General features: G+C 44.0%; 1 protein-coding gene across 3 annotated transcripts in view; it reads right to left on the reverse strand.

Moving 5' to 3' along the window:
• The window catches only part of PHKB (phosphorylase kinase regulatory subunit beta), a 1,122,330-nt gene that overhangs the window by 191,432 nt on the left and 903,785 nt on the right, over nt 1-27,113 (reverse strand). The window lies entirely within an intron of this gene.

Here is a 27,113-nt window from a genome sequence, read left to right on the forward strand (position 1 = left end):
AGCAGGGCCTAATGAGTTTGATGATACAGCAGAAAGCCAGAATAAGACTTATTGCAGCACTATTCGGGGATTACGATCAGCCAAGCAGCCGCAGAGGGAACGCCATAAATTATCGAATTTATAAAGGGTTTTTGCTAACTCGACCCCCGAAGGCGCGGTCTGCCTCAGAGCACTGTTGTTACAGAACGTATAGTGCGCTACATAGTAGGCCAACCGCCTTATCATATGGAAGCATCAGGGGCACGAGTCCTCCTCATTCATACGTGGGTAGGACAGAGGCCTGCCGACGTCAATACGCTGCCACTCGCCCCTCATCCATGGGTGCATTGAGGTTGACGGCTTTTTGAGGGTTAATTCTCAACAGAACATTTCATTTAATTTCTACCAGCCAAGAAAGAGGTAGAAATGAAACAGCTATTTTTAGTAATCACTTGTACAGCACGATTGCACACAGTACCTGATCAATCTCTGTATTCCTCTGTATCAGAAGTGACCACATCCAGGCAATAGTAGGCTCCGGTGGCACACCAGTCTGAGAATGGCTGGACTACTAACCGGTAATCTTCAATAGTCCAATTACCCCTTCCTCCTCCCAGTACTTAGGACAATGGATAGCAATAGGTTCCATTGCTGCAGTTCAACAATGCTCTGTTCGACCGTTTTCCCTTTCCATACGCTAGTTTATAACGTGTGATCACTTGGCCCAAGTCCCCAATAGAGGTTCCTCCTCACTCTGCCCGAGAAACTGTCATCCTCCTGGTGGATCCAGCCTGCGTAGATTCTGGAGCCCCTAGGCCATTCGGAACATAAGTTGAAGAAATCTCTGTCTTTTACCAACAATCCAATGTAGATAGTGAGGACTGGTAACTGTTTTGGTGGGCCAGGATTCACAAATAAGGTTTGAAATTGTCAATATTCAGCAGACGTATTCAAATAATTTTCCTCTGACCTTACTACGCCCAAAAACGGAACTGAATTTCACATTCACATACCACATTAGAACACAGTACTGGAAATTTTGCTTCCTACCCTTACTGTCAAAAGCGGAATAAAACTTCGGAATAAATCCTGGACCCATTCTTAGCACCATATGGTCCTCAAAAACTTTCAAATAAGTAGGACGAAAGTTCAAGTTGGTTTTCAGCTCCTGTCTGGAACTTTTGCACTGTCATTATCAAGTAAGGGCCTTACACTTCCGTAGGACTTAAGTGGCCCTGACACCTTTGTTTCTGATGATGGAGAGGGTGTCACGTGCACCATAAGGTCACTCTAAGCTATTCTTCATGATTCTATTTTAAATTGATTTTAAACACTGATTTTATTTCTGCACTGTATGTTTTGAAATTGATAGCACTAAGGCCCTTTATTCACTGCACACAATGATCTCTTGATTTGCACCTGATCTGTTTCCCCGGTGCACCACGACATATGCCGATTGAGCAGAGGGAAACAGTACAAGCACATATGAGGCTCAGAAAAACGACTGTGACCACCATTTTATAATGTGGTCTGTGGTCTAGTCTTCCCTCATTTCCTGACAGCCTGAGGGCTACTTAAGGGGCATTCTGGCGTGGATACATGCAGAGGACACGCTGCCGGCTTGCCGAAGGTGCACCAAAGGCAACTCTGTCTGCGCCCATCCACTCCCGAACACCACCAGAAACTCTACCACTTTTTTTTTTTTTTTTTTACAAAAGGGCAAGATATTGCCTCCCATATAACATACTAGTGTAAACCTCAAAAGTATCATGGCATAGCCCATTCCTTTAAGTATCCCCAGTATAATATGCACTTCGGCACTACCTCTGGAACAAGATGACCCTTACATTTGTAGATGCTGCAATTACATGTATTCTCTGCCCACCTGTCGGAAAAGGTGTAAGCCTCTTACCAGCAATAACTTTTGTCAGGCACAGCACAAAATATACAGTTCTTTACAGGATGTAGGAAATAGACCCACCAACACCACAGAACTTTGAACCAACCACACCCGCTCTATTCCCAAATATGCCCTGGATCTTTGAAATCTTCTTGCTATGGACAAACCAAATATTTGCCTTATCTCAGAAACATGGCTTCAGCATGCGGAACTTTCCTGTATCTCGACAGAATTCCCTTCCGAATACAATCTAATAAGACTATATAGAGAGTCAAAAAATGATGAGTGAGGCAGGTGTTGCCACTGCTTTTCGCCACCTGATGAAAAAGACTCTGTTGGATTCATTTCTCACTGACTGGGCAGAGCTCTGAGTGTTTAAACTAGAGCCAATCTCGAAGGTAATCTGGAAGGGCACTTTAGTGTATAGCCCTAAAGGTCCAAAAAAATATTTCAGTAACAAATTGATTGAATGTTTGGCACCACACATTCTGGAATCAGACAACTTCATGTTGTTTGGGGACTTTAACTACCATGCAGACAAGTCTGCTCTCAGACCTGAAATCTTTAGGCCTTTATCAAAGGGTCTTGGGTCCCACACATACAGCAAGGCACACTCTGGACCTTATATTTACAAATTCTCAAATCTACAGGTAGATTCCATCACTCCGCAGGTCTGGACGGACCATTTCTCCATTAATTATCAGCTCCATATGGGGGAACCCTCGGGCTTTAAGACAGCAGCACCCAGAATGATTAGACCATGGAGGAAGGTGCCACTTTCATTCTTTACACTGAATCCCCCTCCCCTTTCCCATCACCTACTCAAATATTAATCTCACTCTGTAAGATTTTGAAGGAGCCCTTACCCAAGGATTAGATACTATTGCTCCTACAAAGCTTAGCCACCTCAAAACAAAGAAGGCTCTTTCTCCCTGGATTTCGGAGTCCCTTAAAGTAGAAAAGGCAGGCTGTATAAAGCTGGAAAGTAAATGAAAAACCATTAAGACTCTTGTTGATAAACTTATTTATAAAGCTGCACTGGGCATTTACCATAAAAACATTAAGGAAGCAGGGAAGACCCTCATAGTGGAGTGAATCAACAATGCAAGAAATGCAACAAAAGAATTATATAAGAGTCTAAAGGAATTTACAAATTCCTTGGCTTGTGCAGCTCCTATTTCAACTTCTCAGTCTCTAGGCGATGACCTTGCAAACTATTTTGAAGGCAAAGTCACCAAAACCTACCACACATTTTCGAATGGTCCCACACTGGAAGGCCCGGTCTCAACTGTCCCCTCAGTCACTAATGATGGAGCAGATATGTTAATGAAAGAAATTCCTAATGACTAATGCATGTTTATTAATAAGAAAATTCAACAGAGAAACGAATATTTGAAAATAACGTGTGTAAGCAAAATGTGCCCCAGGGAATGATCACTGTGTGTATTAACAAGATGCTAAATAATGAGAAATATTAATGTAAATTGTATTAATACGTCATATTTGGAGGTACAACCTATGTTTTGTGTTAATTCGCATTTTTAAATTAGCTGAACTAAAGGCCCGGATTCACTGGGCATTGCCTGCTTCTAACGTGAAGACGCAACAAGGCTTGCGAGGACTGGTACCCGGAGCAAAGGACCTTGAACTGCGCAGAGTTCAGATGGCTCTGCTAGAATATTCTGCAAATGTTCCAGCGGACAGGAAATGATGAAGACAATTTGATACAATTATGTGCAGTGTAGGCTAAATGCACTTTCCCAGGACTTGAACAATGGAAGCACTGACCAAAGACTCATGCGCAACAATTTAGTTACCTGAAGAGCCAGATGATGTTCTCATCGACAGACGAACCAATCAAATTAATGAAACTCGAGACTTAAGTAGACATGTAGATGCGGTAAACAAAAACTATGGGTTAGAGTCATATCTTCTGATAAGGTTGACCAATTAGTGGGATGGACTGAGAGACCCTAATGAAAAGTCATGACAAGGGGAGCGAAATCAGAGCAGAGAGGAGAAAGTTGATGACGTCAGGAGACGCTGTCCGAAGGGCTGATAATTGGGCTTGCCCTCTGTGAGCCTGATACTTTGCTGACTCTTGATGACCTGGAGACGAAGATTGACTCGTTGCTGACCCATCTTGGATAGGTAGCTATATTAATGCGACAGATTAATTTTTGCCTTTTCTTCTAGGTACCAACTGCTTCTATTTTACAGAATTTCTCATTTAGATAGAGTTTTTCCAAATTAATGTTTTATCCAAATTGTTTTCACATGAAGACCCACATGCTGATGCTAATCTTGGTTAGGTAGGCTGACAGGGGTGACACTGACAGTGACAATTGACTGACTCTGCTGCATTACTGCATAAATGGTTGAGAAATTATTAGCCTAATGTTTGCTTTGATTATTTGTGATTCTTTGATGAGTCATTTTTCTGTGATGATTAATAAAGCTTGATTAATAAATATTGCCAATAATATTTTCGATTAGAATTGTAACAAATAGGGAAAAAAACTATTAACCTTTTTCTGAGAGTGATGGTTGTTTTTGCTAGTTCAGGTTTGTTCTTAGTTTATTGTATGTTGACATTGATTATTAATGTTGATTAACGTATTAATGTTCACCACATGACTAGGATACTCTATGCAATTCAAAAGGTTCATCGACCTATACGCGTCCCCTTTTAAGTTTACTTACTAAGGACCATGCGCGCTAGCACTAACCACCTCACTCTTTTGGAAACGTTTGATCCAATCAACCTCGAGCAAGTATTGGTCTTGATAAATAAGATCAAATCTGGCTCACCAGAGGACCCCGCTCTTCTTTATATTAAGGTGATCCTGGACCCCAGCACTTCTCACTATCACAGGCCTGTATAACCAGCCTCTAAGCACTGAAACGTTTCCTATGAAATGGAAAGCAGCTCAGGTCAGACCTATTCTAAAGAAACCATGGCAGATACCCCAGAACTAGCAAACTATCGACCAATATTGTTGCTCCATTTTCCTTGAAAAATTATGGAGACTTTACTAAACAAACAACTCACATCTTTCTTGGAAAGCCACTCTCTGATAGACCCTTCTTTGTTAGGTTTTGAGGCCTCTTATAGCACAGAAACTGAACTGGTGGATGATCTAGATACCATTAGACTCTCCCTGGGCTAAGGACAACCAGCCATGTTGGTACTACTAGAGGTATCTGCAGCATTTGACTCCATCTCACATGCAATCCTAATACAAAAACTAGTAGATATTAGTGTTGGCGGAAAAGTCCTGGGATGGCTCAAGTAACATTTTGAGTGACTGGACCCATATGGTGCAGCTAGATCTTTTTAAATCTCGAACTATGGCTTCTGACAGGGGGTACCGCAGAGTTGATCTTTGAGCTCCACCCTTTTTAATATCTACATGGCCGCCCTGGCTCAAGTGATAAGATAATGTGGGTTCGAAGTCATTCCATATGTGGACAACTCACAACTTATCACTATGGGGTCTAATCCTGAATCTACTAAAATAAGATTCAGTGAATGCATGAAAAAAATGTCCTCTGGATGTCACCCAACTGTCTTCAAGTGAATATTGGAAAGATCGAGATCCTGCTCTTTGGAAAAGCTCACTCCTTCAGGTCCCAAGACCAGTGGCCCCTAGAACTGGGGCTGTCCCCTAACCCTAAAAAGGTAGTTAGAAATCTTGGCATCCTGATAGATGATAACCTCTTTATGAAATAACAGGTACATTTCATTTTTGGGCAGTGTTTTGGGATTATGCGTCTTCTAAGAAAAGCTGTCCAGTGACTATTCCTTCAGACCTGAAAATCCCTTACTCAGGCACTAATTGTAAATCGCCTGTACTATGGCAACGCCCTTATGGTAGCAGCGAATGAAGCTAACCAAACTTAAGGTGGTACAAAACACAGCTGCCCGCCAAACTTAAGGTGGTACAAAACAAAGCTGCCCGACAAACTTAGGGTGGTACAAAACACAGCTGCCCACCCAGTTTGTAACCTGCTACCATGTTCCCCTTCAGAGGCCATGCTCCAATCTCTACATGGGCTACCTATAAAAAAGCGTTCCCTTTTCAGACTCCTCTGCCTAGTACACAAGTCTGGATTTGGAAAAGGCCCCGGCTATTTGTGGAACAAGCTGCAGCTTTATGCTCCAAAGGGCAACCTTAGATTCAGTGGGCAATCTTTTCTACACCCTTAACACATACGTACGGGCCAGATATGGCGATAGATCATTTTCATCTCTGGCCCCACATCAAACATTCGAACAGGCTATCCATGCATATATGATCCTGTTCTGACCTAGCCCTATTAAAAAAATCACTCAAAACCTGGCTTTCTAACTTCTTTGATCTTTTTGACCTGGCTTAGCGTGCAATAGTGCTGAAAGATCCTCTGGGGGTGATTTGTATGCACTGAATAAATGGTAATAACAACGTAACATAACACCCTCTTAGCTGCTGAGACAGTGCTTTGGAAGCCTCCTGTATGTTTGTACTTTTCAAAAGTGGTTGTATTTCAAAGTTTCCCCTGGAAAGTTGTGAGAGGAAGCATATAATTGTGCCGAGATAATCGAGGACAGGAACGTTTACCATTCTAACTCCAGTCCTTGAATATTTCAGGAAAGTGTATTACAAGGACATAACCTTGCCTCAGTCTCAGCAAGCAGAGCGAAGGAATACAGACATAGTGCTGCACGTATATGTGCACTGCGACTGCCTACTCAGTAAAGATGGAATGGTTAGTGGCTTTAATGCACAGAACAGCAGCAGTCTCTATTCCCTCAAGCCACTGGGGCAAGGCTGCTACAGGAGCACAAAGTGCACATTATCCTAGTTTGTTAGTTCTGCTTATTGGCCCCACGAAGATCTGGGTTTTCATCTTGCTGAATTCCTAAGTGGTCACTTGACGACACACCCAGCATGATACAAAGTTTGCTAAATACATCAATGAAGACTACAAGACGGTAGCACTAGAGAAAATTATCACAGTTTAAAGGATGATACTTTGCTTCTAGTATTCTTCCACTGCCATTGTGCTCCTTAGCGGTTGCTTTCCGCAAAAGGGGTCAAGTCAGTAACCTCTATGATTACTTAGGGTCTTCAATCCATATGCCTTTCGCATCACTTATTGCTGAACCACCATTCCCGTGCATTGGTTCAATGAATCTCTTCTCTTAATTTAGATACCTGGACCTTTCCTCTAAAACTCGAGATTAATCCGTTCCTACAGCTAGCGCACCTCCTTTCCTGGCGTGACCCTGCAGGATTGCCCACCCATTCTTAGTAGGCGGGAGAGAGATGTTAGAGTAAAGGTCAGTGAGGAGGGGGCATAGGGACGGCAACAGCTCAGAGTGCTGATCTACGTGCAGAGTGGGGTTATGGAGGGCTGCCTTTACTTCAGAAAGCAAACACTGTTGAAAGGCAGGGGGAGCTGGGGTGGGGGATCCACACCAGAGACCTCGTCAGCGCGAGTGGGGCTTGGAACTGACAGAGCGTGCAGTGAGATGGGACCAATCTCTGAAGGTAGGGGGTGTCGCCCACTAGGAGGTGTGTATGTGGCGGAGGCGCCCTGGTCGCAGGCCTCTGGCTGCTGGAGACCAAGCGGTGGCTGCGAGACTGGCTGGCAAGATGGGCTGCTGCTGTGACATGAAGGGGCTGGTAACTTTAGAGACGTCTATCTATAACAGATTTCCTTTCTAATGATATAAGTGATACCTAATGCATATTCATTGTTCCTCAGCAGACTGCGATATAAGGTTGTGCGCTCTCCACATTACAACCCTCCGACGTAGCAGCTCATCTGCTTCACCGAAGGATAGGGATCTTGGACACACAATGTGCTCTGAAAACCAGTAGCAGGCCATTTGCAGACGAGGTATTTTCTATATGTAATTGCTTAGGGGAGTTGTCGTGACAGCATGAGGAGTGGAGATTGGAAAGCGCTGATAAAATAAACCTTCGGAGATATCCTCCACGAAATGGCGCCTGACACCTCGCGGGCAGGAAGAAGCTGGAGGTCTTTACAGTAATGGCCCTGTCAGGTGCTCGATCTATTTCAGCGCGAGAGCCCGAGCACGATCAATAACGCAGTCCCAAATCAAATCATTAAATCATCAGAATGGAATACGATTTTGGTGAGAAGGTTAATTTTGCTCAGTGAAGTGGGTGATAAGAGTGAAATTGAATCTGTAGTATTAACCTTGGAGCTCGAAGCAGGAACGGCACTTTCTGATTGATTTGAATAAGATTAGTGGGTGGGTAATGTAAATACGTAGTCTGCTGCCACCCGAATGTTAAAAGGCAGAGCAAACGAAAACGGCACAGCGTGGCCTTCGACCCCGATGCCGGAAATTAACATGACTTTTCGAGATGAGCGTTTAGGTCAAGATTTACACCAGCATTCGCAAAATGGGATTAGTGTGTCCTAGCTGGGCTCAATATCTGCATCAATGCAATACTAAGCATAGACCACCTCATGCTGAATTATGACATGGTCGAACAATACAGACACAATAACGACAGCTACAACAACAATAATCACGATAGCAATACTAATACTGTTAATAATATAGAATTATAGATGAGTAACAGCGAATAAGGGGGGTGTTTGTTTGTCATCACGGGGGTCGGAGTGATAGCAAATCTCAAGTTGTCAATAGTGTCACAACCTGAGTTCAAAAACATGTACTTTAGTACCCGTCTAGAATTTTAGGTTAAATATGATTCTCATCTCCGTCCCAAATCTAAAAATAAAATAAAAAATAGCTGGCCTCATACCATCCACAAACGCCACGCTAGAGAACACATGTTCTAAGAATTTTAACTGTTCCAAACACTTAAAATATTCATTTGCGACAGCGAAATTGTTTTTTCTTATGTACTATCCCCATTTATGGAGTTTGAAAAGATTCGCGACTCCTAAATTGGGAATGTAAATGGATACAGATTTGGTATCTGGAAAGGGTGTGTTGTAGGCATCTCCTCAATATACAGAATCAGTAACTTGTATATCAATTTTTTCAGCGCAAACCACAATTGCAAAACATTGATATTTTTACTAACACCTCCAGCGGACTACTGAAAAACAATTGAACAAAAAAGTAAAAATTTCTATTTAAACGCAGTCCCTTTTCCCTTAAGGAAAACGGGCTAACATTTAAGTCTGCTTTCTGTAACAAAATCACAGGCATGGTGGTCTGCTGACCCCCTACAAACAGAGCAGCAAGGTGGGCTGAAAAGTTTGCAGTGCCTTTTGACAGAAACAAAAGCATTTCTATTTTGTGACTTTCTATTTTCAAAAAGCCTTTTGCTTTCTATCAGTGGCACCGGCAGCTTTAGGAGGGGGGGGGGGGGCGGGCGGGGCACGCACACACACACACTCATTCTTTCACACACAGACACGCACGCACATCCATTAACAACACTCATACCATTCAAACATGCACGCACGCACCAAACATTCATTTTAAAACATCACACACACTCATTCGTTCACACACGCACGCACATCCATCCATTAACAACATTCATACCATTCGAACATGAACACACGCACCAAACATTCAATTTGAAACATCACACACACACACACACACACACACACACAGCCTCCCACTCTCACCCTGGGCACTTCAGGGCTTAAACTGAAGCGCCCAGGGAGAGTGTCAATTGGTGACGCTTTCCTCGTCACCCAGGGGAGGGCCTCGAGGCACCTTTGCTGGGCAGAGGAGGTCACACCCATAGGAGCTGTAATCTCCTCAGCCCAGCAAAGTTCAGCTCAGAGAGCCAGGAGTCTGCGCAAATCGCGCATGTCTGCTCCTGGCTGCCTGACCTGAACATGAAGGGTGTCTGACCTTTGTTCAGCCTGACAGACACTCTTCACGGGGGGCAAAAGATGGGGGGGGTGGCCCCTCGGCCCTAAAGGACGGGCCGCCACTGCTTTCTATGACTCCTTTTCAGCAAGGTAGGTTTCTACAGACATAACCATATACCAACAATGAATGCCAGTCTAGAAGGTGTGGTAATGATTGACACAAAACTGATTGTTCTTTTCTATGAGGTGGACTGCTTCAATAAAACTGCTGTGATCAACAAGGCTTCAGCAGAAGTGGAAATCCATAAAAAACAATTCATCATAAATCCCTCAGATTTCAATGGGGCGATTACAGACATTGAGCAGAGGGGCCCTTATTTTTGGATCCAAATTGAGATCCATCACAGTATTTTCTAATATTGGATATAGTACCTAGCACGAAAGGAGCTAGATAAATGCAGGTGGGCGAAGTCAAATGCTGAAGGCAGTGGCGGCCACCACCACAAATTTCAAGGATGGGGAACAGGGGTTGGGACAAATAAAAAAATAACTTACCTGTTCCCGCGCTGCCAGCTACCTCGCTCATCTTCTCTCCTGATGGTGTCCCAGCAGTCCCTGGGACACCAGCACAGGCTCCTCACGCAATCCTGGCACTGCTCTCATGCTACCCTTAGCATGAAAGCAATGCCAGAATTGGCCTGAGCAGCTTGTTCTGCCACTCAGAGTGCACTGGAGTCTGTGTTGTTTCTCCAACCCAGCTGTGCAACACAGCCGGGTTGGAGAAACCTAAGTGCACATGTCTGTTTGGCCAGCCTAGGATGGCCGGCCAAACTGATATGCACTCTTAAATGCACTCAGTCTACTCCTCCTCGCCCCTCCCATGGCCCAGCCCCTTCCCTCCCTGCACATGCTGGTTCAGCCAGCATCTGAAAAATAAAATGATAATCAAATATTGTTTTATTTTTCAGCTGCTGGCTCATAGCCAGTTGGGCGACGCTACTTCGCTACTGCGGTGGTACCGCCCTGGTTGAAAGTTGGGAGTGGTGTTCCCTGGTAATCTTCTTGAGTATCTCATTCAGCCAACAAGAAGCAGACTACAGGCCTGAACTGAAACACTGGGGGAGGGAATAAAATGTTCCTCTGCATATGTCAGTGGGCTTTGCATTCTGAAAATTAGCAGTCTGTAGTAGGTAACATTTAAACATGGCATTTTTCATTTCCTCCATTTGGTCATTAAAACATGTACATTTATTAGGCTAGTGAAATGATTTGCTGTCCTCTTTTAATATTAGCTCTTTGGGTGCTGAAAAGCGCTTTACACTAAAAAGGCAATTTTTTGAGCCTCTGTGGTAAATTGGTATCGCCATTACATAGCACCACAGGCCGCTCCTTTACTTTGGCTTAAGGAAGCATTGGCCCTGCATCCCCACACACTTGGTGCTTAGTTCTTCACAGCCTTGCTCACAGTTCCCACACCCATAGCAAGATCCCCTCCCCCCACACCAGTGTGACATTCCTACCGAGTTAACTTCAACCAGACTCCTACCTCAGTGACGCTACTGGCCCCAGCATTGATTACTCATTACTTAAGCTTAATTAGGAGTAACAACCCACACATTTCCAGTTATGAATTAGGCAGACAGATGTTCGTTCGGGGGGAGGGAAGGAATGGGACGGTTTACACCTAACAGCATTGTTGGGATGAAACAATAACCATAACAACTTATTGTATGGACTTGCTTAACAAATTGCACTACCTATATGCTGTAATGTTCACCAGTACATGCAAATGTTTAACAACAGATGTATGCATCTATCTAAATTCTGATAAAGTTTGTCTTTAAAAATAAAATGCTAATATATAGTATACGACAAGCAGGGTGCACAAGAGGGGCTTAAAGAGCAGTGTGAAGGGAGAGGAATGCGGATTGATAGGGATGCTAAGTGAGAGAAATCACATTATTTTGTGAAATAACCAACATTTTTGATGTCTGTTCAAACAGAGAAAGAGTGTGTGTGTGTGTGTGTGTGTGTGTGTTTGTGTGTGTGCATTTTTGCCTGTGTGAATAAAAATTCCTTGTTAAATCCAACAGACACTTCATCATACCCGACTGAAAGCACCTGTACCCAACTATTTATCACAAAATACATTTACCTGGGGGAGGTACAACACCCCAAACACCCCCCCCCCCACCTTAAGCAATGCCTCTGTTTCTAATCAGTGTCAGGGTGCATCACAAGTCACAGTTTATAAAGAAATTGGAGATGGACCTTTAGGTTCCCAACCTATGGTCCAGGGACCACTGAAGTCCGCAAAGCATCCTCAGGGGCTCCGCAACTGCTTAGAAAATTAAATAATATTAACAGATTAATAAAGTGTATAAATGTACAACTGGACATTTTTAAATGTACTGTAAAGGTCAATGACTTTGAAATTGGAGGCTAAAAATGAAATTAGCATCAGATTAATTCATGGCAGCGATGCAGGTGCATCCAACCGAATATAGTATGGACACTGTGTGGCTTCAATTGACTTCAGAAAACTACATTACTATTAAAACATGTTTTTATTTATATTTGTTTGCAAATTGAATAAAATGTGTTCTCATTTGTGTATGTGCTTGATGAATGCTTGTTTCAGTATTTTTTGTGTATTGTTTTGCATTTCAGATCATCATCAATGTTTAGACCGGGTTCCCCAGCATTCACTAATGATAAAGTAGGGGTTCACAGAAGTCAAAAGGTTGGGAACACTGTATTATACCCCTTATAGAAACGATACAAAGTTGCTAACAGTTTTGTTAGCCACAAGTAACTGCTTGCACTGGGCCCCTCCAAGTCCTTCTCATCAACCACAGGTTGCTTAGGCAAGCGGCTGCAAAGGACCATCATTTTCACTGCATTTGAGGTACAGTGGTGAAACCAGACAGTGGAAAATAAAAGGACACATTCAGTGCAGTGGTGGTTTTCGAACAGAGTGGCTGTGACTCCGTTTGAGGATTGCGACATTCAATGTTACTATTTACCGTTTTCCTGTAACCAGTCCCACTACATCCACAATTAATGATACGCTCCTGGGAATCTGGGAAGCCAAATTTTATATCCATTTACATCAGAACCTAAAACTACAGTAAACTACTGATAAATGCAGAGCGTTTTCTTGGCAATAAAGGGTAACTGAGGTTAAAAAGACTATATGGCAAAAGTTTTAACAGCTACGCAAGGACTAATATAACTAAAATATTCCTACTCAAAGGGAAATAAGTTAGAGCCTGAATACGGTTCAGAGGTCTGTGCTTACAGAATAAAAAAATATTTTTTTCATCAGGTTACTCCCATAATTTATGGAAATGAGCCTTTACTTGACTTCCATCTGTAAATTTGTCGCCACAGCATTCAGTATGAATCAACATATTGGCCTCACATCATAAGGACTGAACTCTAGTATCAACGGTGCAATCACATTCCAACAAAATCCACCCACTATGGGTGTAGCAATCATACACATACTACAGGGATTCAATTGAGAATGAAGTATGTCAGAACAGGTAGATTACATGAGAAGCAACAAAGCAATCACTACAACCAATACAAAGTAGTATTTGGAATGAGTACACCACCCTTAAAAAAAAGCTAAGTTTTTGAAGTTCTGTTTCACATGTAGTCACAGTTTCAAAGTGCTCACCGATTAGGGCAAAACCTTAAGAAGGACGTTTATTTCTACACTTATTTCATTATTAAATCGTAATCCCCAATTACCAGAATAATTTCCTTAGCATTTCAATAATCACATGATCTTTTTTAATCATTTGAAAAGTGTTTCCCAACATTAGTACACACTGACATTACCATTTGTTATCTTTGATACCTGCCCATAATCCCGATTGATTAGGAAACCCTTTGCAAATGTATTTAACTCTTCTTCCCTGAATGCATCCAGATGTGCCCAAGTTTACAGAGACAACTTTCTTCCGCAACAACACTTTACTTACCTTCTGTTATGCTCTTTCTGGTGTATACTCTATCTAACTTCAGAGACCTTAACTTTACAATATTCCACAGGTCCCAGAGTGGGTTGGGAAACATTTCAGAGCAGGGCTCATGTGCGCCCTTCACGTGTGTCCACGTTGGCTTTGTTCCACCCTGGAAGTAACACAGCCGAGACGCATATAAGCACCACCCCTGCACACCAACATCAATTTCTTTCTTGACTCTTTCCACGCCCTTGGAGGTGGAGCACAAAACAATTGAGGATACTAGTCTGTAGATCTCCGAGTGGAGAGGCTGAAGGGCACTGATATAGACTGAGAGAGAGTATTCACAGTTCATAGCAGACCTTTTTGCAGATGACTATCTACCTTGACAAAGTACTTTTTTGCATCTCCGTGCCTTTCTTTGCCCCAGAAAACCCCCAAAATGCTGATCATCCTCCCAATGATTTTTGGTGTGATCAATGTGAAAGCTCTTTTGGGGTTCACTCTTCTCCTCATGTTTTGAGCGGTGAGGTGGCGCAAATCGCACAGGAAGGGCGATGGATTGCCCAAAATGAAAAGGAGTCATAACTTTTGGCAAGAACATCACACGGGTCCTTGGTACCAGTTTGTCTGGAGGAAAGGTGAGTGGCAGAAGACGGTTGTACTGATTGAGCCTGGAGATCACTCACAGATTGGGATGAAGTGATCGCAATGAAGAAGACATTCTTTACGGTCTGAGGATGCAAGGAGAAGCTGTGCATTGGCTCTAAGGGCATGCACATAAGAAGACTCAAGATTAAATTAAGGTTCTGATGTGGCGTTACAAAATGTTTCGGACAGAACATGTGTTAAGCCTTTAATTAACCACATCAGGTGAATTAAACAAGGACAGTTGGTGCTGCAAATGCAAGAAGGCCGAAAGGGCTATCCACTTTAACAGTGCCCTCTGCAAGGTTTTGCTGGGTCAAAGAAAAAGCAAACACTAAAACATCTGACAGTGTGGCTTGTAAAGGGTCTGTTTTGGGTCTCCAAACCAAGGAGGTCATTTTGACCCTGGCAGTACGGGACCGCCAGGGCTAAAAAGACGGAAGCACCACCAACAGGCTGGCGGTGCTTCCAGGCGTATTACGACCGCGGTGGAAGCGCAGCGGTCGCACCGCCGGGGCCGGAGGTATTCCGCCACTTTTGCCCCGGCGGTGTTAATCCGCCTGGGCAGCGCTGCTTGCAGCGCTGCCCAGGGGATTACGAGTCCCCGACCGCCAGCCTTTTTCTGTCTGGAGTCTGCCACTGGCATGGGCAGTGCAGGGGCCCCCTGACAGGGCCCCATGCAGCTTTTCACTGTCTGCTATGCAGACAGTGAAAAGCGCGACAGGTGCAACTGCACCCGTCGCACGGCCGCAACACCGCCGGCTCCATTTGGAGCCGGCTCCTATGTTGCGGCCGTGATCCCCGCTGGGCCGGCGGGGATCTCCAAATGGCCGCGGCGGGGGTGCGGCCGCTTTGGAGGCCGCATGGCGGTCAGATCATCAGCCGCCCGCCAAGGTCGTAATGACCCCCCAAGTCTTGAATATGTCCAACCAACTAGTGTAAATGGACACCTAGCAACAAGGATGACATTTAAAACATCAGGTGGTAGATATTAAGGCAGCCAACTGATGCCACTCATTGTCAATCCATAGAAACTGCTTTGGGTTCAGAGACTGTCCTGCTGCTATGAAAGAAGATCCTCCCTAAGATTGCCTCAAAGGGTGGGCCACCAAACTCTCTTGGCCCTACTTACAATTTGAAGCTGATTGTTTTGGATCTTCTTCAGAACCCAGGGCCACAGAGGCAGTAAAGCATACAGAAGCCTGTGTTCTACTCCAGTTGAAACATCTCATAGTGCAACTCTTCACAGGAACTCCAATGTGCAAAAGTTCTTGACAAAGGCAAAAAATCTAGCAACAACTCCAAGAGTCATATGGAGCAGAGTTTCCGTCTGAAAAGAGTCCTCTGATAGCCACTGCCCTGCATGAAGTCCCCAGCACTGATGTATGCATTATTACCATTGGCTCTGGGTGGGGAAGGGAGAGAAGTCTACCCTGATCTAGCTGTGGTACAGAAGCCACCACTGCAAATTACATGCAGTCTCCTCCAAAATTTAGATGACATCCGACAGGTTTCCTTGGTGCTCGGCCCACAGTGATTTCAGATTACGTTGCAAAGCCTGTATATGCCACCTGGCATAGTCTACAAGGAGGATGCAAGAGACTAACAGGGCCAGAAGCCTCACAGCTGCTCTCACCAAGATCCAGAACCAAGGATGAATCATTGAAATCATATCCTGAATGTACTTGACTCGTTGCAATAGAGGAAAGGCCCTAAACTGCACCATATTCAAGACCCCTCATATAAAAGGAAGCCTCTGCGAAGGAATCAGATGCAGCTTTGGCTCATGGAGATAGCCCCAACGATGTCAGGAAGTTTGATATTATTTGGAGGAGGCAAAACTGACTGTGGCGAGCCTCTCTTCACCAGCCAGTCACCAGAGTATTGGAAAATTGGTATCCCCAACCTCTGAATACAGGCGGTGACCCACTGCCATCCCTTTTGTGAACACCTGATGGGCACTTGTGAGGACCAAGGGGAGTACATCAAACTGAAAATGCTCATGTCTAGTCTTGAACTGCAGGTAATGTCTGTGTTCGTGAAAATACGTGTCCTGTGGGTCCAGGGCCACCATTCAGCTGCTTGTATTCTGAGCACACATAACCTTGGCCAGCGTAAGCATTTTTAATTTGTCCTTCTGCAGGTGGCGATGAGAGGGCAAAGATCTAAGATAAGCTCAAGCCCTCCTTCTTTCTTTGGCTCGAGGAAATTCTAAGAGTAACAACCTGTCCCTATTTACAAGTCCAGAACCCTCTCAATGACACCTTTGGAGAAGAAGCTTGCACCTCTTGCATTAGAATGGACAAATAGTCCTCCGAGAGCCACACTGACGTGGGAGGAAGATGTGGAAGGCAGAAAAAATGGTAGCGTGTATTTACGCTGAATGATTTGGAGACCTCATCTGTTATATGTGATAAATCACCATCTTGGGACAAAGTAATGGATCTTGCCTCCCAGAAAACGGGACTGCGCCACAAAAGAAAAGCTAAAGTGGCTTAGAGACTGTTGCCACAGGGGAGGGGGGCTTGGTGGACTGATGCCTGTGGTGACCTGCGTGTTGCCTACTACTTCCATGTCCCTTGCTTCTAAAGTTTTTGGTGTCTACAGTGGGGGCCCTGAAATTTCATAAGCTGGTGAGGAACACGTATGGCTGAAGAGCGTTCCATGGCTCTAGTGTCCTTAAAATATTCTGAGGCAGAATAAGCTTTTTTTTGCCAAGTGGGCTTGAGCCATCAAAAGTCATAAACCTTAAAGGATGCCTGTACAATGTAAGAGAAACCTGTGGATTGGATCCACACATGGCGATGGCGCACCACACATCGAGTGTCAACTGTGGAATATGCTCCTCAATTGGAGATCAAGAGAGGTACCTTGATGCCTTGGGACATTTCTTTTGAAAGACAGTAGCAAGATGGGGTCGAGTCCTACTTTCCTTTTTTATATTTCTTCTTAGATTTCGACAACCCAGAGTATTTCAACTACAAAAAAGACTTGTCATTAGTGCAGCCTCTGGAGTGGGTCCATGCCCTCAGCTTGGAGCAAGAGCCGTACTTACGTCAAGCCTGGAACTTCTTCATCTGTTCGTTGACATACAGATTTCCTTCATGGTCCTCGATTGCCTTCGGGGGCACTCACTGCACGATTTGGAGTTGTTCCCTGAGCCCTAACACAAAAGAACCTATTATGCACATCTGTTTTCTGCAGTCACAGCATGGCACGAAATATGTTGTTTTAGGCTGATACAATGTTCCGTTGCACACTGGATTTCCTTTTCTAGAGAAGTCACTGAAAAACCAATGAAAGTGGGTGTGCAGCTCTGGATCTGCTTTCAACAGTAGACAAAGAATGGAACTGACTTGGGCACACGGGGTGATGCTTATATACAACATCACTGTCACTTCAGCAGTGGAACACAGCCACGAGGCACCACCTTGCAGTGAGTAGGAGCACTGTTATAAGACGTTTCTAGATCCAATTTGGCACATTGGGAATATTATAAAGATTAATAATATGTGGTCTAAGGGGTCTATCAGAATCTCGAGAACTAGAATTTGTTTTAAGAATAAAGAATAAACACGTTCCCATAAATAAGCTTTTCAGAGATATCACTGACACTTGATGATACACTGTACTACCAGATTTTTCTAGTACAAGAAAATGTATCTTTTGAAGGAAAATATACTTTTTCAAATCTGCAAAGAACAACGATTAATTAGTGTGTTTTTCCCTTTCACTCATAGCCAGGTGCATGGGTACTTTATAAGCACTCATTGATCTGCATCACTAGTGGGAAGCGCGGCTTGGTCAGGAGGTCAAACACAATTGTGATCTACACTGATGAAGTTAACTTTACTTGACCGTCTCTAAAGAACTTCATTTAAATAAAATCAACAAAAGCAGCCAAGAGATTCAAGAAATGGCCCTAGCCTAAGGGCTGGAGTTGGGAGTGCATATTCCATGCTACCGGCATATTGCTTGTGCAAGCACGTTAAAGATCAGCAACAACCCGAAACAGACAACACCCAAGAAAGACTATTGCGCTATGACATAGTCATAATAATGTATGTTCCTTATGAAATTTCATTGGCCCAGAGAGGGTACAAACTTATGGGCTTCTATCGCACATTTATCTACTTGCAAACAATAAGCCTATTGGACGTACCAAATTAAACATCAAGATGCCAGCGAAGCAGCCTTAGTGGCTACTGTGTGTTAGTATGTAGCTGTGAGCTCATGCAGTGTACAAAGGTTTCTGGCAAAGGCAGCAGTATTAATCACATAAAGAGGTTTGGTGTGCTTGTCAACATTAGAGATTGTCTGTGAGAGCTTTTAGCTTATAATTGGATGTACAGTGTTGAACATCCTGCAGCGTGTTTACAACACATAGTGCATCCATATGTTTCAGGAACATAATGGAAGACGAATTTTGATGTCCTGTTGGAAGCCTGCTTCATTGCTAGGGGTGCAGGCTTGCAGCTCTTTACTAGTGCGTGGACTAAGCAATGAGGTGAGGACTAACATATAGCTGTGCATTTAATGAGCAGAACATAATTTCACTCCCAAACAAAATGAAGTTATGACGTGGTGAAAATCAACAGTATGCGCACAAGAGCATTATTCCGTATTCTGCAGCCTTAAAGCGATTTGTCAGGAGCTCAGTATGTAAGTGAATCTGGTGTACAGGCACAAACGTGTGGGTGGTGCAGATCAAAATAATTAAGAGAAGAAAACGGATTAGAGGTTACTATTATTCAGCATTTAAGAAGTCCAAAGCGAATTATAAAACAAAAGCAGGGGAAAGGGTGGCTAACTATGTGCTACGGGTGCATCCAGGGTCAATAGGTAACATTTATGAACCGGGCATGCTGTAGGTACAGAAGCACATCAGAGCCTACACACTGTGGCAGTCACGACACTTCTTTACAGGTCTTTAACAGTCAAGGCAGAATCAAGAACAGGAAGAGCATAGGTTCACTGGCTGACAGGAAGTCAATCATGCAATGATTATAAAGCAGGCATGTCAATAGGGTACTTAAGAAGGGGGAAAAGACATCTCTATATGAGTTTAAAATACGCAAAGTGAACCACGTGTGAGTCCCGATTCAGATTCCCAATGCATGACAATGTCCAAGAACGAGTACGTGGCTAAAATGTTTCAAAGATTCATGTACTGTGCAAACTTGACACCTCCGCAGGTGTATATCGCGGCATGAAGGTGCGCCTTGATGGCTAATCTAATTCCAACTCTACATACATCTGTGTAGGGGTAGTAGTAAGTCTGCATAGGGCACAACGACAAGTCTGAACTGGGAAGAGAAAACACTCGGGATCATGTTAAAGCCTAAAGTAAAAGATAATTCGGCAAGTCAGTGGGACCTGTTGAAGTAGTTAAAAATTCTCCTGTGAGCTGGGAAAGTTAAGGGGTTTTAATGATCAAGTTATGGCAATAAGGGCTGTCATGCATACTCTCTTTCACAATAAATGCAACAGAGTTTACATCCAAGATGGTATCTTGGTTTTCTCGACAGTCTGTAAATCACGTCATAGCACTTGAGTGAGTACTAGGCATAATGTATGTAAATCACATCATAGCACTTGAGTGAGTACTAGGCATAATGTTTAAGTAGACTTTAAACCTAACATCTGAAAAATGTGTAGGCTTAAAAGATGAAGTGGAGCATCTGAGATTTTCATTTGCTGCAAGAAGCATTTATCCCAAGGTAAACACTGCAATTCAGTAAGTGCTACATTCAGAAAACGGGATAAGCAAACCCAATTTTTCACACTATGTAAATTCTATTCAAAGTTTGTGAATTACCTAAAAGATTAACGGCATGCTTCGAAATTTTTAATGAAAAATGTGAAGACAGCAAGAGCACTGAAGGACATGAAGCCATAAAGCATCACAAAAAGGAAGGAAAATACTCTGTGCTGAAGTCAGCTCACGTGGTTTGTGAGCAGTAATAACAAAGCACTTTTGCAGTAGAGAACGTATATAGTTGGTATCCATCTTGAGTGCTGAGACCCAAAGACAATATTATTCATTATTCCCAGGCACAATTTCAAATGGTTGGCACTAGCAGAAGGCTGCATTATGGATATTTACCTGTGTAACAACTGATGGTTAACACCTGGGTTCCCTAGGTTGGGGCAATCCCCTGGGCTTTATAGTATCTTATAGTATTTATAGAAGGTGCTTTGACTAGGGACCAGTTTTTGTAGTGGAAGGGTATTTTCTTTAGTGGCTTATTTTATATTTGTACTTTCATTTTAATATGTTCTAATGATTTTAATTAATCAGGCAATAAAGATTCATTCACAAATTCGGGAAGGAACAGACTGCAAAACATTTTAACTTAATATTTTTGTTGAAGAAAGAATATATCGCCCAGAATGCTCAAAAGTTACAAGGCAACAGAATTAAGCATGCGCAGGGGGAGTTGAATGTGCATTCAGAATTACTGTCACAGCCACCAGTGAATGGAGAATAGGGTAAATGAGTGTAGGAGAATGAAGAAATGTTAACATTCACCCATGATGTGTTGCAATTAGAATCTACAATTTAAATGGAAAACAAGCAAGAAGGAAGCATTCTGTGGTAGAAATCTATGGAGGTACAATAATAAATGGTGGGGATTAGCAGACAAGAACAAGTTACTTACCTTCGGTAAAGCCTTATCTGGTACAGAAAATTTCCAGTTGCAAATTCCTTACCTCTGAATTTCCCCCAGGCCTCAGACTGGATCTGGAGAATTTTCATGAGCAGTACCCCTGCATGCCGTTAGGTGGTGCCGATTGGCTCCACATCCATCGTCTTGAGCATCTACGCCAGATATGACGTTGTGGTTTCTATATAGGAGCTATTAGAGCGTGCTGGTGTCAGTTTATTTTCACGACTTTTCACGCCAGAAGTGCAGAGCAGAAGAACTTTGACTACTGGTCGTCAAAACTAAGGCTCTGAAAGGGATATCCCTGCCCCTAGAAATCAGTTCATAGAGTGGGAAGGACAGGAGGGTCAGTCTGCAACTAGATATTGTCTTTAACAGATAAGGTGTTACCGAAGGTAAGTAACTTGTTCATCTGATGGAGATTTCTAATTGCAGATTCCTTACCTTTGAATAGATACCCAAGCAATACCATCTCTGGAGGTCGGTCTGCGAATCAAGATCATTCTAGAAAGTCCTGCAGGACCGAACAGGCAAAGTATCCATCCCTGCAGACTTGACTATCCAGGTAGTAGTGTTTGGTAAACCCATGCAGAGAAGCCCACGTTGCTGCCTGACAGATGTCAAGGACTAGAACTTCAAAAGATAAGGCAGTGGTTGCGGCTGTAGCTCTGGTAGAAGGAGCACACAAACCCTCAGGTGGTTAAGTTTGGGCCAGTATGTAGCAGATCTTAATGCAGAGTACCACCTATCTGGAGATGATCCACTTCTGCACTGCCTGACCTTTCTTCGCACCCACATAACGGACAAAGAGCTGATCATCTACCCAGAACTCTTTCGTACAATCAAGGTAGAATGGCAACACTCTTTCTGGGTCTAGATGGAGGAGTTTCTCCTCTTCCTTACAAGAATGTGGGGGCGTGTAAAAAGTAACCAAGGTGAACAATTGGCTTACATGAAAGGGTGTAACCTATCTTGGCAGAAAAGAAGACCCAGTGCGAAGCACCACTTTGTCAGGATGGATGGAAAAGTAGGGCAGCTTAGATGACAATGCCTGCAGCTCACTCACTCTGCAAGCAGATATAATGTCCACAAAGAAGGCTGTTTTGAAAGTAAGAAGTCTGAGAGGACAATTATGGAGAAGTCTGAAAGGAGGGCACATGAGAAATGTCAAAACGAACTTCAGATCCCACTGGGGCATAATGAATGGGAATTGAGGAAAAAGATGTGTAAGATCTTTGAGGAACCTATGTACAATAGGGGACTTAAACAAAGAAGGTTGATCATGCAACTTTAAAAAAGCAGAAATAGTAGACAGATAACCTTTAACTCTGCCCATAGCAGAGTCCTGTTGGGCTAAGGAAAGGATAAACAATAGGACCTCTGAAAGAGAGGTATAGAGGGGTCAACAGAATTGAGTGTGCACCATGCCACAAATTTCTTCCAACAAATGGCGTACACCCTTTTGGTGGAGAGACACCTGGCTGCGAAGATTATGTTATAGTCTTTGGGAGGAAGGTCAAAAGCTGTCAACTGTTGCCGCTCAATCTCCATGCAAAAAGGCAGAGAATGGACGGTTTCATGTGCAGAACCATCCCCTGCTGTTGCGTCAGAAGATTCTCCTGAAGGGGAATCCTGATTGGAGGATCAATGGACATGCTCAGTAGCTCAGGATATCAGACTCTCTGTGCCCAGTCTAGAGCAACAAGGATTACTTGGGCCCAGACAATCATGATCTTCTTGAGAACTCGGGGCAGAAGTGGCAGTGGTGGAAACACATACAGAAGGCCTGAGTTCCACTCGAGAGAAAAAGCATCTCAGAGCGATTGCCGCCTTGGAAACTCCAATGCATAAAACTGCTGACATTGCACATTCTCTGCAGAGGTGAACAGATCTAAACGAGGCTCTTCCCACTGCTGAAAGTGACCTTGCGCCACCTCCAGATGGAGCCGCCATTTGTGATCCGCTAGGCATTTTCGGCTGAGTTTGTCTGCTCTGGCATTCAGAGAGCCCGACAGATGTTGAACCACCAGGGATATGCCCTGCTGTTCCAGCCACATCCAGAGGCACAGAGCCTCTTGACAAAGGGTTCACAACCACACCCTGCCCTGCTAGTTGCAGTACCACATGGCGGTGGAGTTGTCTGTGAACACCTGCACCATCTGCCCCTTTATAGATGGAAGAAATGCCTTCAATGCTAGCCAGGTTGCACGGAGCGCGAACAGGTTGATGTGGAGTCTAGATTCCACTGATCTGCAAATCTCTCAGATGGTCGCCCCATCCCAGAAGTGATGTATCTGTCAGATCTGTATGGGGAACGGAGAGGGATATGCCTCTGACCCAATCGGGGTTTGTTAACCAACACTGCAGATCTTGCGCAGTTTCCTCCGTGATCTGGGCCTTGTCAGAGAGGTTCACCTGATGGTGCACCCACCGAAACTCCAGGTCCCACTGCAGAGTCGTAATATGCTATCTGGCATGTGTCCCCAGCAGGATGCAGGAGGCTATGAGCCCCAGCAACCTCAAAGCCATTCTCATTAAATCCAGGATAGAAGCTGAAATATCAGTATCACAGCCGGAATATCCTGGACTCGCTGCTCGGGAGGATAGGCCCGAAACTGTACTGTGCCCAGAACAGCTACGATTAAAGGGAGCATCTGAGAGGGAGTCAGGTGTAGGTACAATAAGGGAGAAAGGCAGATTGAGGGGGATGAGGGGCTGCCACGAGGCCCATGGACTTGGCCATAGCTTGAGAATCTTTCAAGTTCTGAGTGCCAAGTCTGCCTTGTCTCTGAAGAGACAGGTGCCATCAAAGGGCATGTCCATCAAAGTAGTCTGGACATCCCCTGAAAAACCAGACGTCCTCAGACAGAAGTGGTGCCTCAGGGGCCACTGTTGACAAAACTGCTCTGCCTAGTGAGTAGGTAGTGTCCAAGCTCTCAGGGGTGAGCGTCGGAGAACTTGGATGCCCTGGAGAGAGACGATGGTGGTCGGAAATTGTCCTGTTTACAGGAGCCCCTGTGCTGGGTTTGGACCAGGTACCCAGTACGACATCAGTGAGGGCCAAAATAAATGGGAGCATGGGTTCTGAGGAGGAAGCTCTAGGTTGAAGCACCTCTGTCAGGAGGTTAGTCCTGACTGCCACCGAAGGCAACTCAAGGTCCAGAACCTCAGCTGCTCTTCGCATCACCAGAGAATAGGAAGTTCCCTCATTCATAGTCACAGTAGGAAGTGAAAGCATGCCAGTATCTGGAGAAGTATCCAGTCGGCTGGTTTCACCGAAGCCTGTACACTAGTCCATAGGGTCTTTGAGCTGGTATTATAAAGTATCCAGCGACCCCTCCCATTCCTCATCATAACTTAGCCCATAAGCAAGGGGCTCAGGATTCGACATAGGTGGCAAGGCTCCTGTCTCCGCCGGAGTCGGCATCAAATGACGCCCATCCAGCTCTGTGTCAGACTTGGGGATAAAAATGGTGCCGCCAGGAGCATCGGGACCAGCGTCGGAGAAGGTCAGAGTGGTACGACTGTCGTCGGTCCAGGTTCAGGACTGGATCTATGGGTGCCCCCCAGCACCGAGGCTGAAGCTGCTGGCACGGAACTCGTAGGGAGTGCTTCCGACTCTGCAAGGCCCGAAGGTGCTCCAGCAGTGTCAGACTGCCCAAAAATGAGGTGCATGGCCTCATAAAACTCTTTTCACTGGTCGGAGATCATTCCAGCTCCCAGAAACTTGGGAAGGGGCAGAGTCAGCCCAGGCACAGGCTTCTGCAAAGCGAGGTCTAGAACGCTGATACTCATTCATCTCATCGACCGATGTACGAGATCGAAAAATGCTTCAACGCCTTAGACTTCTTTTTGTGCCTCGACTTACCTGATCGCCCGAGGACTTGGAGTGGGACATCGATGTTGGAGGACTTTACGACTGATCCTGGGACCTTCCAATCACCCAAGATCTGGTCTTGAGCAGAGCCTTGGGCCACCATCAGTTTCAGGGACTGTTCCTTCAAAGCCTTTGGATACATGGCTCCACACTCAGGGCACGACTTCGGGTCATGGTCAAGCTTCAGGCACCAGACACACATGCGGTGCGGATCTGTCACGGTCATCGACCGATGACATGAACCACAGGGCTTGAACCGGTTCTTCCTCTAGGACATGGGTACTCGCAAACATTTTGCCAGGGGCCAAAAAGTTTGGTCTGTGACGCGCCTGGGGGCCGCATTGATGCCAGGGCAGTGGCGGTCAAGTGGGGATTGGTGGCAAGGTAGGTATAGGAGAAGCAAATGATATACATGAAGTGGCTGAAATAAACAATAGGAAACCAGAAAACCTGGAATGATTCCCAGCTTACCCACTTTTTCAAATTGTGTGATCTTAGGCAATTGTTTATTCTCACTTTCCCTCCTCTTTCTGCATTATCACATTTAAGATGACCTGGAAATACATGATTCATGGTGTGCGCTGCACAGAACCTGCTTCTAGATTTGATTTAATAAACTATAATGTTGTTAATGTATGATAGGAACCCAGGCCACCCATAAAGTGCACGTGCCAAGTGACTTGCCTCTTTAATTTACTATTGGTGGTGTTCTTAGGGTAAGGGAAATAATTAATGTTTCAAAATGTATGCTTCCAAATGTATGTTTGAAAACTATCACTTTTAAAGGAATACATCTCAATGAACTGATAAAATAGATTGTACTAAGGCAAAAAGGTTCTGCATGTTAACTAAATACACTTTTTTAATTTTGAAGAGACTGTCTTAGTTTTACACTTGTGCTGCAAGATATCTTTAAAAATGAAGACGTTTCTAAAGTTAAGTGCAGGAGTCCCAAGTTACTTCCTTTCTTTAACACCAATTAAGTTTGAAATAAATGATTGTGTCTGTGTATTTAATATTTTTATTGTTAGTGCGGGGTCGAGCAAACAGCTGGCCAGTGCTCCTGTTGCCCAAGGGCCCGCATGTAAAGGTCAGAGGGTCCGCATGAGGCCCGCGGGCCGTACTTTGAGTATCCATGCTCTAGGACATCCTTAAAGCACCAGGAGTTGAAAACTCAAAAAAGTATTTAACACAAAGGGAAAAAAAGCAAGTAGCTCTCTTCGGATCAGCGTTAGCTGACGCAGAAAGAAAAGAAATAACGTCAGCACACTGGGATGATGCCTATATAGGAACTGCACCAATCACAGACGCGGAGCTGATCGACGCCACCTAACGGCGTGCAGGGGTATTGCTCACGAAAACTCTCTGGATTCTAGTCTGATGCCTACGAGAAATTCAAAGGTACTAGAAGTCTATCAGATAAATGTTCTTTAAATGTTAAAGAAATTTAGATATTTTGACGGTGATCTACAAAAGGTAAATGCAAAGTGGTGGAGATGCATTATGAAAAGATACTACCACCCACAAATTTAAGAAGATTAATATTTCTGAAGCGCATAGAATTAATTTGTAGTGAATTTAACACAGCATAAGGTGAAGGAAATTTACTAGTGGTCCAATATTGACAAAAGATGAAAAATATATGGTTGCATTTGAGTGAAACATAGTTGTATGACATTAAACAATCTGCTGAGTAATATTTCAGTAGATAGAAAGCCTCGGCAGAATGTTTATGGAGTGCATTCAATTGTTTTATTAAATTGTGCCACTATATCTTTTGGTCATATTGTAGTACTCCAAATTATTTAATGTGAAAGGCATCTTTCCAGGTGGTGATGGTATGCCTACCAGCAATAGTAATGTGTCCCGAGTAGGTTGCTGGGGATCACTGAAGAAATTCTACCTGTTTAGGTCTGCAAGACTTCTTTACAAACATGCACCCTGGAAGTAGCTTAAACTAAAACTCACTATATTATTAATTTGAGGGCAGAACCTAACTAATTTTCGTTCACACTAAAGTAGTTCTCTTCACATTTGTATTATGGATTGAATCCATGTAAACACCAAGCTATTATTAGCTCATGTATGCACCAATATTGAACCATTAAAGTTCACAGCAGAATATAGAAGAACAAAAGAGAATACAGCTGTTAGCTAGTGCAAACCAGATGCCAAACAATCAACTGTGGGCATGCCACAGCATTACAAATTATGCTTAAGGCTGCTGGCTCTGCCACTATCAA

The sequence above is a fragment of the Pleurodeles waltl genome, chromosome 12, assembly GCF_031143425.1.
Source record: "Pleurodeles waltl isolate 20211129_DDA chromosome 12, aPleWal1.hap1.20221129, whole genome shotgun sequence".
NCBI lineage: Eukaryota > Metazoa > Chordata > Amphibia > Caudata > Salamandridae > Pleurodeles > Pleurodeles waltl.